At 55.8% G+C, this 13,751-nt stretch overlaps 1 protein-coding gene across 1 annotated transcript in view; it reads left to right on the top strand.

Annotated features, from left to right (window-relative positions):
• Positions 1-13,751, top strand: part of WDFY2 (WD repeat and FYVE domain containing 2) — a 514,044-nt gene that overhangs the window by 59,575 nt on the left and 440,718 nt on the right. The window lies entirely within an intron of this gene.

Raw genomic sequence — 13,751 nt, 5'->3', positions numbered from 1 at the left:
TGCTCAGAGAAACTCTGAGTAAAAAGATCATGCTATTGCCCAAGGGACACTTTATTGACGCCATAGATCGAAGAAATATCTGAGCCACTGGTGTATGTGACCACCTTTTTCCCAACCTCACATTTTGTCTCAAAGAGTATCAAAAAATGCTGGAAGGTATTGCCAGCTGGTGACATTGCATTTAAACCTCCGAAGTTTGAATACATAAAAGGAAATAATTTGAAAGAGCACCTCGTCCTCATTGCCCTACCCTGGCGAGAACTCCTTTCACTCACTGACCACTGAGGTATTTCTCACCTGATCCGACGCTACAAATGTGGAAATTATGTCATATGTTCTCTCACAAATGAAATCGGAGTGTTTAGCCGCAATAATGTGATTACATCTCTCAAGAGATTCTTCAATTACAACACAATGAACATTGTGTATGCTCTGTTTTGCCCATGTAATCTACTGTATATCAGTCAGACCACACAAAAGATCAAATGCAAGGTCCTGACTGCACTATTGGTGACACACTTTATTGAATATGGCCATACAAAGGATGTCTTAGGATGGCAGGTGACTTCAGCTGTCTCCTTCTCTGACAGAGGTGGTAATTTGGAACAACTCCTGAATAAGGAAGAATTGAGATAGAGCCATCAAATGGGCGCAATGAAATCTGGATTAAACCAACAAGAGGATTGACTGCCGTAAGAGTTTTAAGTACTCTCAGTTTTGTATGTCATTTACATATAAAGACTTCTAGAAATCATAGCTTGGACATGAACTTTTGGGATTGTCCCAATGGAAAACAAAATATAACATATGGTGAAATACTCACGTTGTTGTTGCACCCTGTTCAGCTCTAATGGTTCCTCAATGGACTTCCAGAATTCATGAACGATTATGAACTTAGGTTCTTGGTATTTATTTGCTATACATGTACGTTGATATTTCATTGTTTGATAAGATTTGGTTGGTTATGAAAAATTGTGCAGTTTTTGCTTTATAGAACATTTACACTCCTAAACAGTATGCTTTAGCCCTTTAAAAATGACACATCTGCTTGCCTTGTGTATCAAGTTCCTGTCTGTGCTTCTCCTTCAAACTCCTTCTCTGCTATCCCCTTCAAAATTTCTGCCACACCGGTGTATACACATTGTTCCTTGCTTTATTTCAGTGCCCCGTCTCCATTTTCATACATCCACACCTGGTGCTACTTCTGCTCACCATTGTCCCTTGCCATCAAACATGAAGATCACATACAAGATTCAGCGGCAAGTCCAAATGCCCCTATGCTGTAATATATTTTGCTGATTGCTCTCAGATTGCATGCCAACCGTTCCTTATGAAGCTCAGGTGCACACTTTAATTTTACCTGCACCTCAATAGATCATAAGCGCCTGGGATAATTTTCTGTAAGGCGGCATCACTATGGGACTTCTCTACAGGGATCCACTGCTAGCTCAGGTACTTATCTACACCTTGTTCACTATATTTATCCTGCCACATTTACGTAGCATGATAACTAAGTGTAATCTAAATTTTTATTCATCTACCACATTTTGTGCCATTATACTATCCAAATGAGCTCTGGTCAGCCGATGCTGATGGTGAGCATTTTTACCACTTTCTGATATCTGCTGACAGTTCCCTTGAGGCCATTGCAAGTCATCTCTGACTGTCTTTCTTTTCTTCTTACATATAACTCTTCTGCCATTCCATATATGTAAGTAATCTATTGGTTTGTAGTCCTGTGTAAGGACACTAATCATCAGCTTCTCTTTTCTTACTTCCTCTTCTTTTCTGTAAATTTTAGCTCCACTCTTGGGCTCCACTACTTAGAGTCCTGATGATGATCCCACATCTCTGATGGGATCGAAGCGTCTTTGACTACTGCGACAACCCTTGAAACATTTTGTATCAGATATTAATAGGCCACGCTGTTATTGTACATTTGACATCACGTTTATCATGTTTCAGTAAGCTTTGAACACGCCTTAACTGGCATCCACTGCGTCTTCGTAATATATTCTTTGTTTGTATTTTATGCTTAATTTCCATTTGGTTGTGTTATGAAGTTTTCTTCCTTGACATATTAGGGACCATTGTTCTTGTAATATCTGTAGGATAAGAAAGGCTTGAATCACAAAAGAGTTTCCAAAGACACCATTGGCCTCTTCCAGGATGCCTAAACTAATTTGGTGGATGGCTTAAAAAAGGTGACCAGCATTTCAAAGAGAATCAACATAATTGCTTTTTTTTCTTATTATTTTTCAAAGACCTTTATTGAAAATCGTGCACATCCGGTTACAAGGTAATTAGATAGTACTGCAGCACATGACAGGAGAAAATAGAAACCTCGCATCAGTCAAAAACAGCATAGAGTCAGTAATACAATAGCGGCACATCGTGGAATAAGAGGTAAAGTGGCAGGATGCGGAGCATGAAAGGGCAGCAAGGGGTATCAAACTTGGCGGAATATAGGCGCGAGGGGCACGATAGGGCGGCAGCAAGCAAGGGGAAGGAAGGAGGAGTCCTATGGACCAGCACCGCTGGCGGAGTGCCGGCAGGGAGCGTGGGAAAGGTTGCAGAGGGAGAGGCATTCCGGGAGAGGAGATATGAAACGAAAGGGCCCCAGATATCGCGCGGCTGACCAGTTACCGGCGTTAGTTCCCAAAATTCTGTTAGAAGCGTCTGACAACGCACAGCATCTTCGAGCCAGGCACTTGCCTTGGTTGCGGGCCTCCGACCCCAATGTATAGCAACTCTACGACGTGTGAGAACGAGCAGCATAGCCATGAGTCTGGGGGAGTCATTAGGGCAGTGCCTCACCAAGCCGAGTAGGCAGGTCAGGGGGTCAGGCATGACGGGCGAGGAAGTGATCTCTGTAATAATAAGACCAAAGGGCACAGCCAAGCAAGTTGAAAGAAGTCCGCCGCAGGAGGTGAGCACCGTAGACATCTATCACTAGGGACGAGACCCATTCTAAATAGCTGAGCGGGAGAGCGGTACAGCCGGTGCAAATATTTAAAATGTATGAGGCGCAGGCAGTAGTTTGGAGACAAGCGTTTGGTCTGCTTAGCCAGTCCTCCCGAGAGAGATCGATGTCTAAGTCCTTGCTCCAGGCCATATGTGTGCGATCAGCAGATATTGAGGAGGCCGCCAGTGTGGTGGCATAGAGCCTAGAGACCAGTCTGCGGGGAGAGGAAGAGTTGAATGTCAGGTCAAGGGCTGCCATCGAGAGGGGGGGCTGCAGGAACATGGGGTTCAAATCCCGACAAGACGCTCTAAGTTGGTAATAAAGCAGTGTGTTCATTGGGCCAGACTCGTCCGGAAGCGAAAAAAAATTACCGTTGGGGTAGAGGTCAGATAAAGTGGTCAGACCCATGCTAGCTGCACGTTTCACCATTCCAGCCGTGTCCAGTGAGGGGAACGCCGGGTGATATGCAACGGACACGGTGCCGGCGTAGAGCAAGCCCGAGTCCGAATATTTCCAAAGACCGTCCCAGGCCCAGTGCGGGGTCTCCACCGTGTCTATTTCTCCACGTGGTGGCTTAGCAGGGGCAAAGATCGCAGTCTGTAGGGGCCCGCCAAGTCGGCTTCGACCGCCACGTGAGGCTGGAACTGCGTCAGATGCAACCAGAAGTGAAGGAATCTGGCCTGGGCACTCAGGGCGTATAATTTAAAATCCAGGACAGCGATCCCGTCGTACGCGAGGGGAAGCGTGAAGATATCATACGCGATTCTTGGCTGACGTCCTGCCCAAACTAGGGAGATGATGAGGGAACGGAGAGTGCGGAAGAAGGGAGCTGTGAGGGGAACAGGCACATTCAGGAACAAATATAAACATTTCGGGAGCACTACCATCTTAGTGAAGGCGATATGCCCCGCCAAGGTTAGAGGTAAGCGCCGCCATATGGGTATCTTGGTCTCCAGCCAGTCAACAGCCTGCCCAAAATTGGCTTTCCAAAGTTCATCCACATCCCTACTGAGCCAGACGCCCAGATACCTTGTGGGCCCTGATGCCCACACAAAAGGGTAGTCTAGGGTTAAGGGGATAGTGGCATCCGTCAGAGGAAAAAGAATAGACTTACTCCAATTAACCTGGATGCTGGATAGACCCCCGAATTGCACCACCTCACGGACCATGGGGCCGAGGTTCTCCTGAGGATGGCGGACATAGAGCGTGACATCGTCCGCATACATGGAAACAACCAAGCCACAGACCGCAAAGCCCAGGCCCCTCTGAGTGTGATGCTGCCTGAGCCTGGCTGCAAGGGGCCCCAAGGCCACAGCGAAAAGCATGGGCACCCCTGCCTAGTTCCCCTTGAGACACGAATGGGTTCCGATATTTGACCGTTGATCCGGAGGCGAGCCACCGGGAGGTCATAAAGGAGATGGACTTTGCGCAGAAAAACTGGGCTAATGCCAAGACTGGGGAGGAGATAAAAAAAGGAAGGGCCTCTCGAGAATATCAAAGGCCTTGGTGGCGTCTAAAAGAGCAGCCACGGCCGGAAGAGCAGGGTTGATCTGATGAAATACAGCAAATATCGTGCAGAGGTTATGCGACGTAGCCTGCCCGGGTATAAAACCAGACTGATCCGGGCAAGCAATCATAGGCATGAGGGGCAAGAGGCGCGAGAGGCCAAGAGTTTGGAGAAGATCTTATTGTCGGTGTTGATGAGAGATAAGGGGTGATATGAGTCAAGAAGTTCAGGGGATTTGTCTGGTTTCAAAAGTAGTGTCAACAGGGCCTCGCGAAGTGAACGGGGGAAGTGGCCTGACTCAAAGGAATCATTATACATAGCGGCGAGATGGGGGACAAGGATGGGCACAAATGCTTTATAGAAAGAAGCGGGCAAGCCGTCAGAGCTGGGCGCCTTATCCCCAGGCAGACTATTGATGGCAGTTAGGATTTCTTCCTTAGAGAAATGCTCATCGAGGTATTCCCGATGGTTATTGCCCAGCCAGAGGAGCTCAAGAGTGTCGAAGTATTGGTCCAGGAGGTCATGCGACGGTACAATCCCGGCGGTAGAGAGTTGAGTGTAGAAAGCAGTGACCCGCAAAATGACCTCGGTGGGTGAGGTAGTGCATTCCGGACCCCCATCCCGCAGTGCCGTAATGTAGGAGGCAGCATGAGGCCACTGCAGAAAATTGGCTAAGGTCTTGCTGGGGCAGTCACCCTCGCCGTAGCTGCGCGCCCTCGCTTCCCTACCCAAAAAGGAGAGCTCCCTGTCTGCTTCTTGCTCGAATTCAGAGAGTTTACCTCTGAGTTGTGCAAGGGTGTCGGAGTGGGGGCTGGTGGAGTGCTGAGAATCGAGGGCCCTAATTTCTCCCTCAAGGTGCTTCGCTGGGGACTCAAAATGGCCGACAAGAGGTCAGGAAATCCGCTTCTGGGGCTGCAGGGACTTCGGACTCCGGCGGGAGCGGGAAAGATTGCAACCGTTGATTCAAGTTTTGGTGCCTGCGAAGCAGGGGTGTCACTCCTTGACTCCAAGGGAGATTCTTCCGTCTTCCAAAGGTAGTGGAACGTCGAAGGGCCAGGATTATTCTTGTAAAGCGTCATCCAGGGTTATCTAACTTGCAATGGCAAGGTGTACCTATCTTATAGTAAAAGAAAGGGAGGGACAAGCTCTATGACCACTCCTCTAGGAGGGTCAGGGGGGGGTGGGTGGTTACACCCACTTCCCTTTGTCCAGTTTCGCGCCAGAGCAGGGGCTGGTAGCCCCTGAACCGGTTTGAGCTGGCAGCCCCTGAACCAGTTTGAGCTGGCATATGCACAGAGGAGCCTACTGCTCCCCCAGTGCAGGACTTCAAAGCACTCTAAGAGTGCACCCACCCAGCTCCAATACACTAAATCCTGTCTGGAAGGTGGTGACACCTCCCTGTGACAGGATGCCTATTGTTGGGCTTCCTCCACTGTGAGTTTCGGTCAGCAGCAGGAGGGCAGCCCAGTGTCTGTGCTGGTGGCATCCATTTTGTGATGCCAGGGCTCTTCCAGATTTCTACCGTGTTACCACAGTAGGTACATGTCATCCCCTCTAGAAGGGTGGGATCATACTCCCACACCAGTTACTGGTGTGGGGGTATGATTCCAAGATGTTTGACACCAAGCACGACATGTTTTGATGCAGTCATTCCAAAGTTAGCATTAACCGGGAGGTTATAATGCACTTAAGAGTATATGGTTTAACCGCATCCACAAACAGCCACAGGGTATAGACCCTGCCAGCTGCAGAGGGGCCCTGCTCAGGCAGAGGCACTCCCTCACATTGTACACCAAGCACCCTGACCTCAGGATTGATAGGGCCTGCCATAGGGGTGGCTGATAGGTTTATATGTGTGTGTATGGTGAGATATAGGAACCTATACCTCTGTGAGGAGTGCTAACACAACCTCACCCAGGCTGCAGTAGCAGGCCTGAGGTGTCAGATTTAGTCTGCTTCCCAGGGGTGGCATAATACATGCTTCAGCCCCTGGTAGGCCTGTAAAGTACCTATGCCCTTGGTACCTAAGGTACCATATACTAGGGGCTCATAAGGCACCACAGTAACCAATCACTAGTGCATCTAATATGCACTCCAAGTCGTTTAGAGAGAACAGAGAGACTGGGGCCCTGATTAGCAGGGACCCAGCCTGACTATAGCCAGAAACCAGTGAATACATCAGGAAAAAAAGTGGGGGCAACATAAGTGCAGATCCTACTCTCCTAAATGGAGGATTCGGGCACGCCCGTGATCGGGAGATTGCTTCTACGGGAACGTGCCTCCAAATCCTCATTGTTATTTTTGATGAGCTCCAAGACTTTGTCCATCTGTTGGAGTGTGCGGTGATCCCGGGCGGCAGCATCCTCTGCGTCAGACACCCTCGTCTCAACCTAAGTTAGTCTCTCATCATGAGATTCTACCCGAGCCTTAACAGTGTCCAGACGGGCGGAGAGCTGGTCCGTGACTGCTCCCTCCTCTCGTGACGATTTGCATTGGTCAAACGCCAGCTTCGGCTGTTTGGGATCCGTTCACCCCATGAACCCGTACTGGTGCACCCCTCAGACCAGGGGCCAGGAATCAGAAGGAGCAGCGCGTGAGGAGACTGGGGTTGACAGGAGAGGCAGAGATGGGGAGAGGGCACCAATGGAAGTGGTGGCAGTCTGGCACAAAGCGCAGCTCGGAGCAGGTGAGGTGCAACGCGGCCAGCTGATCCGACCCTGAGGGTCCCAGCACCAAGCGAGCAGGAGAGCCCAGTGAGGGAGGGGCAGACAGTCCAAGTCAACAGGGCGGGCTGGGCCGGTGCAGCAGCAGCGTGCCTCTGCGAAGCCTCAGGGAGACGAAACAGGTCGAGGTGGAAGAGAGAGACCTGGGGGGATGAGACGTGTTAGTAAGTGTGCCCCCAGGCCCCAAGTAGAGGGCACTGCACCGGGTCCCCGCAGAACAAGTGGCACCTCGGCGGTGGAGGCGGCGTGCGAGAGGAGGCCACTGTCCCAGCGAGTCAGCAGACACAGTTGGCCCGGCATGCAGGCCAGAGAGTCCGGGTGAGGGCAGAGCAGAGGACCAGAGCGCCAGCCCTGGCTAACCGCCGCAGAGCCAAGCCCGGCGGGGGACCGCCCAATCCTGAGAGAGACTGGCGAGGAGCAGGCCCGTTGGTGCAGGCAGCAAAATCTGCTTCGGGCGGGAGTGGGGGTACTAGGCCGCGCAGGGCCATGCAAGCATCGGAGGAGGCACAGGGCACCGGAACAAAGCAGCGGGCCAGCAGGAGGCGAGGATGCAAATTCCGACTCCGGTGTCCAGGAAGGACAGCCGGGAGCTTGCACCCGCAGGGCCGCCGAGCGGTGGGGGGCCACGGGGGGGCGCAGCGCCCACGTCGCAAGGCCCAGAGCAAGCGGGCCGAGGCAGCAGGCACAAGGATGAGGAGCAAGACGCCCACGCGGAGCGCCGGCCCAGGCCTGGCGGTGCGACTTGTGTGCCCTCAACCCCGCTGCAGGGCCCCCGCACTGAAGGCGACTCACCGGGTCCGGAGTAGCAGCAAGGCAGATCAGTACCGGCAAGGCATCCTGGTGTGCAGGAGTCTGCTTAGGCGGGATGTCGGGTCGGTGACGCCACTGCAGCCCAGGCCGCGCGCCCTCTGTGCATCAACAGAGAGACCCAGACGCCGCGCCTGGCCCCAGCAACAGATCTCGACGTGCCGGCACAGATGGGGGCCCAGGAAGGCAGCAATAGATGCCCCACGGTAAGTTGAGTCAGGAGAACATGGTGCTGGGAGGGAGCACCTAGATAGTTCGCCGGATTTTATCGGATTATCGGCTTGGCCGGCAGAGCCCACTTAGAGTGCGGCCATCTTGCAGCTGGCCATGCCACGCCCCCCAGAGAATCAACATAATTAGTAATTTTTAATCTACAATTGCAAGGACTAGAGCTGACTTGGTTCCACGTTCTACGTAGAAACCATACAGATATTTTAACATAAGGTGGGTTGCTGTGCATTTGAAATCTTGGCAATCATTTATTTCTGATAATGTAGGCAGCTGGCCATAGGGCAAAACATTCTAATTATATTAATGACTTGTAATTCGCATTCTAGTTAGTTACTAAATGCACTTTATTTCCATAAACAATGCAATAGGTAGTGTATAGGGTTTCTATACTTATCTTGCTACTGCGTGCAAACTTTGTTCATGCAATGCTAAGTATGACACAGATGTTTAAACAGCCTCCTTTGGTACGTCTGCAATTCTTGACTTGCCACTCTTGGACTAGGCCTTTTAAGAACTCACTTTCCTTAACATCTATTGTTTTATTCATGTTTCACTGCTTTGGTTTACTGTTTCTTTCCTCCATAGTTACTAGCGAGAAATAAGACTATGCTGCAAAACATAAATGTTGATGCCATGTCATACAGGCTCAAGTTTAATAGCATTCCTGTAAGTTAAGGTGCCCCACTTGAATGAACATTTCTTTCTTGTTTATGGGCTGGTGGTGTGCAACTTATTGGTTCGTTGTATTGGTTAGCTAGCACTAAAACACTGAACGCCTGCCTGGTTGTGAACAAATGGTTTTTGTAGAGTGACAACACGGATCGTGTTTATTTCCAAATTGTACTTGTGCGAGCTTGGTTAGTTTACATACTCTCCAACTGGATGTTATAGGCTAAGAACTAGTGTTTTGGAAAGTTTGGTTTGACCTCTGCTCTCCTATTCATAACATTTTGTCAAATTTAAAGATCGTGTAACATACTTTATTCTCCTCATTAATGGTTGATTGTGTGTACTGATGGGTCCTTACATACAAGCTTGCGTTGCCTAGGCCTCTCCTAAAGAGCTTGGCTGGTTTAATGAAGGGCTTCCATTGCTGGAAATGAGCAAATTAACTTCTGGTCTTTGCATGTTCACTCTTATAAAGCATCAATGTGCGAAAGCCTTTATTTGCAGCCCAGTGACTTAAATGCTTGCAACACAAATCTCAGTGAACTGACGTTTTCAAGTTTGGATCCTGGTATCATTTACTCAGAATTCATTTTAGTATAGGGAAACAAAATGTCTCTGATAGAATACTAGTACTTGTACATTCATTATTCCAAGTAAAGCCCTTTTTCTTTTTTAATGTTAGTTGTTTTTATTTTTTAGTAAACACTATTTAGAATACGTTAAGTGGCTCGCTGTACAATTTTAGAAAACAAGAGAAAATGTACACTACTGTGTATGCTATGCTGTTACCTTTTATTAGGGCTGGGCGGACTTTGCGTAGCGCCACTACGCAGAATTTTGAAAAACATTGTGGAAAACGAGCACACGTCCTGAGTAGGGCTGGGCGGACTTTGCGTAGCGCAACTACACAGAATTTTGAAAAACTTTGTGGAAAACGAGCGCACAACCTGAGGGACCATGTGCCCGGGACAGGGGTCCCTCGTGCTTGGGCAGGCTCCCCTATCTCCCCGACCTGGCTGCGTTGAGAAGCAGGGACCGGCCCGAGCCTCCTGCGTTTCGGTCAGGGCCTGGGAGCCCACGTCCTGCAGCCTGCCAAGTGTCCATCTGCCTGGGACAAGGGTCCCTGGTGCAGAGCCCCAGAGCCCTGCAAGGGCAGGCGGGAGCCCTACCGCTATGGCTCGGCGCGGGCAGATGGGAGTCCTTTCGGTCCCGGCCATCTGGTCGCACCTTTCCCTCGGCCATCTGGTCGCACGCAATGCTTTCCAATGGGGCGACCAGATGGCCGGGCTGCCCTGGAAGTCATGATGGGGGCTCATTCGCCTCCACGATTCCAGCCAGGGCTCCAGGAGGTCGGGTGCGTCCGGGCCTTGGGTCCCCTCTGTCACTCGGTGCGCACGGTTTACCAGAAAGGGGGGTAGCCTTCCTCCGATTACAAGGGGCAGGGTATGCCGGGATGCCCCTCCCAGGCTGGCGGTTCTCAGGCGGGGACCAGATGGGCTAAGCCCGGACGACACCTCCCTGGCGTCCGGGGCTCCCTCCTCCGGCCTGCGGCATGGCAAAGTGCCCGGGACGGGCTCCATGGTTCCCAGACACTCATCCCCCTGGCGTCCGGGTCCAAGAGCTCCGGTGGTCCTTCCCCGGGCTTGAGTCCGAGCCGGGGTCCCTGAGCCCCCGGGAAGCGGAGCCCCCCTGAGCCCTGCGTGGGCAGGCAGGAACCCTAGCGCGAAGCCTCGGGTGGGCAGATGGGAGTCCTTTCGGTCCCGGCCATCTGGTCGCACCTCTCCCGTCTGCCATCTGTTCACGTGCAATGCTTTCCAATGGGGCTACCAGATGGTCGGGCCGGCCTGGAAGTCCCGATGAGGACTCATTTGCCTCCCGGATCCCAGCCAGGGCTCCAGGTGGTCGGGCACGTTCGCACCAAGGGTCCCCTGAGCCTCGCAGTGCGCGTGGGTTACCAGAAAGGGGGGTAGCCTTCCTCCGGATTACTAGGGACAGGGTACTCTGGGACCGCTCTCGGCCTAGCGGTCCTCAGCCGGCAGCTGGACAGGCCAGGATGCCGCTAAAGCCCTGGGATGGGGTCCGGAAGCTTCCCTTGCGCCTCCGGGCCTGGGGCTCCGGCCCTGGGCCCAGTCCCCTGGCCTATGGCACTGCCAAAGGCCCGGGACGGGGTTCCGTTGTGGCCGCGGAGCCATCCCTTGCTTCGCTGGGTTCAGGAGCTCCGGCCGGGGCCCCTGAGGGCCCCAGGGAGGGCGGCCTCCCCACCCCAGGCTCCGTCCTGGTTCCTGCCGCGTGGCAGGGTGCCCAGGACGGTGTCTGGCGGGCCCGGGGAGGTTTCCCCTGCGCCTCCGGGCCCGGGAGCCCCGGCTGGGTCCAGGGGCCCTGTCGGGCCCTGGGCCCCGTCCTCCGGCCTGCGGCACTGCTAGAGGCCCGGGGCGGGTTCCGTTGTGGCTGGGGAGCCTCCCCTTGCTTGGCTGGGTTCAGGAGCTCTGGCTGGGGCCCCTGAGTGCCCCGGGGAGGGCGGCCTCCCCACTCTGGGCTCTGTCCTGGGTCCTGCTGCGTGGCAGGGTGCCCGGGACGTGTTCCGTCAGGCCCGGGGAGGCTTCCCCTGCGCCTCCGGGCCAGGGAGCCCCGGCTGGATCCAGGGGACCCGGGTCGGGGGCTCTGGGCCCTGGGCCCCGTCCCCTGGCCTGTGGCACTGCCAAAGGCCCGGGACTGGGTTCCGTTGTAGCCGGGGAGCCTCCCCTTGCTTGGCTGGGTTCAGGAGCTCTAGCCGGGCCCCTGAGGGCCACGGGGAGGGCGGCCTCCCCAACTCGGGCTCCGTCCTGGGTCCTGCCATGTGGCAGGGTGCCTGGGAGGGGGTCCGGCGGGCCCGGGGAGGCTTCCCCAGCGCCTCCGGGCCTGGGAGCCCCGGCTGGGTCCAGGGGCCCCGCCAGGCCCCGGGTCAGGGGCTCCGGCCCTGGGCCACATCCCCCGGCCCTGGGCCATGTCCCCCGGCCTACGGCACTGCCAAAGGCCCTGGACGGGGTTCTGTTGTGGCCGGGCCTCCCCTTGCTTGGCTGGGTTCAGGAGCTCCGGCCGGGCCCCTGATGGCCCCGGGGAGGGTGGCCTCCCCACCCCGGGCTCCGTCCTGGGTCCTGCCACGTGGCAGGGTGCCTGGGACGGGGTCCGGCGGGCCCAGGGAGGTTTCCCCTGCGCCTCCGGGCCTGGGAGCCCCGGCTGGGTCCAGGGGCCCTCCGGATCCCGGGTCGGGTGCTCCGGCCCTGAGCCCCATCCCCCGGCCTGCGGCACTGCCAAAAGCCCGGGACTGGCTTCCGTTGTAGCCGGGGAGGCTCCCCTTGCTTGGCTGGGTTCAGGAGCTCTGGCCGGGCCACGGGGAGGGCGGCCTCCCCACCTCGGGCTCCGTCCTGGGTCCTGCCACGTGGCTGGGTGCCTGGGACGGGGTCAGGTGGGCCCGGGGAGGCTTCCCCTGTGCCTCCGGGCCTTGGAGCCCCAGCTGGGTCCAGGGGACCCGGGTCGGGGGCTCTGGGCCCTGGGCCCCGTCCCCTGGCCTGTGGCACTGCCAAAGGCCCGGGACTGGGTTCCGTTGTAGCCGGGGAGCCTCCCCTTGCTTGGCTGGGTTCAGGAGCTCTGGCCGGGCCCCTGAGTGCCACGGGGAGGGCGGCCTCCCCACCTCGGGCTCCGTCCTGGGTCCTGCCACGTGGCAGGGTGCCTGGGACGGGGTCCGGTGGGCCCGGGGAGGCTTCCCCAGCGCCTCCGGGCCTGGTAGCCCCGGCAGGGTCCAGTGGCCCCGCCAGGCCCGGGGTCAGGGGCTCCGGCCCTGGGCCACATCCCCCGGCCCTGGGCCACGTCCCCCAGCCTACGGCACTGCCAAAGGCCCTGGACGGGGTTCTGTTGTGGCCGGGGAGCCTCCCCTTGCTTGGCTGGGTTCAGGAGCTCTGGCCGGGCCCCTGAGGGCCCCGGGGAGGGTGGGCTCCCCACACTGGGCTCTGTCCTGGGTCCTGCCACATGGCAGGGTGCCCTGGACGGGGTCCGGCGGGCCCGGGTAGGCTTCCCCTGCGCCTCCGGGCCTGGGAGCCCCGGCTGTGTCCAGGGGCCCCACCGGGCCCAGGGTCGAGGGATCCGGCCCTGGGCCCAGAGCTCCGGCCTGCCCCTCCGCCAATGTCCCGGGACAGGGGTCTGTCTGTCTCGTGCAGGCCTCCCCTGCATTGTCAAGGTGTCCGCAGGCCCTGGGTCGGAGGGCCCGTCGGATCCCTCTCGCAGCCTCCGTGTGTGGGGCCCAGCTGGGGCACTGGGCCTCCGGTCCCCCATGCCCCAGCGCCCGCTCACTCTTTTGTTGGGGCACAGAGTGACCAGATGGCTTCCCTTTCGAGCCCAGCCATCTGGTCGCGCCTGTCCCCTCGGCCATCTGGTTGCGCCTGTCCCCTCGGCCATCTGGTTGCGCCTGTCCCCTCGGCCATCTGGTTGCGCCTGTCCCCTCGGCCATCTGAGGTTTGGCGATGCTGAGATGGGGAAGGCAGCACCCGGGCCCGCCCGCCGCGGCCCCCCGGGGCCCGGGTACACACCTGCCTCTCAGCCCCTTCTTGATGGTCCTTTTTTTTCCAAGTTTGCTCAGTTAGACCTCCATGAGGTCCGGTGATGCTGAAACGGGGGAAGGCAGCACCCGGGCCCGCACCTGAATCTCAGCCCCTTCCTGATGATCCTTTTTCTCTGAGTCTGCGTGCCCCGGGAGCAGGCAGGGACGCTAAGCCAGCATACCCACTGCGCAGGGTGGCCTGCCAGGGGATGCCGTACTCTGATCGATTGGGCACTCTTGGTCCGTTTAGGGATGGACTGCTTGGCCAGCCTCGGC

The sequence above is a fragment of the Triturus cristatus genome, chromosome 8 (genome assembly GCF_964204655.1).
Source record: "Triturus cristatus chromosome 8, aTriCri1.1, whole genome shotgun sequence".
NCBI classification, from domain to species: Eukaryota; Metazoa; Chordata; class Amphibia; order Caudata; family Salamandridae; genus Triturus; species Triturus cristatus.
The sequence above is the reverse complement of the archived record's forward strand: the minus strand, read 5'-3'. Positions and strand labels throughout refer to the sequence as shown.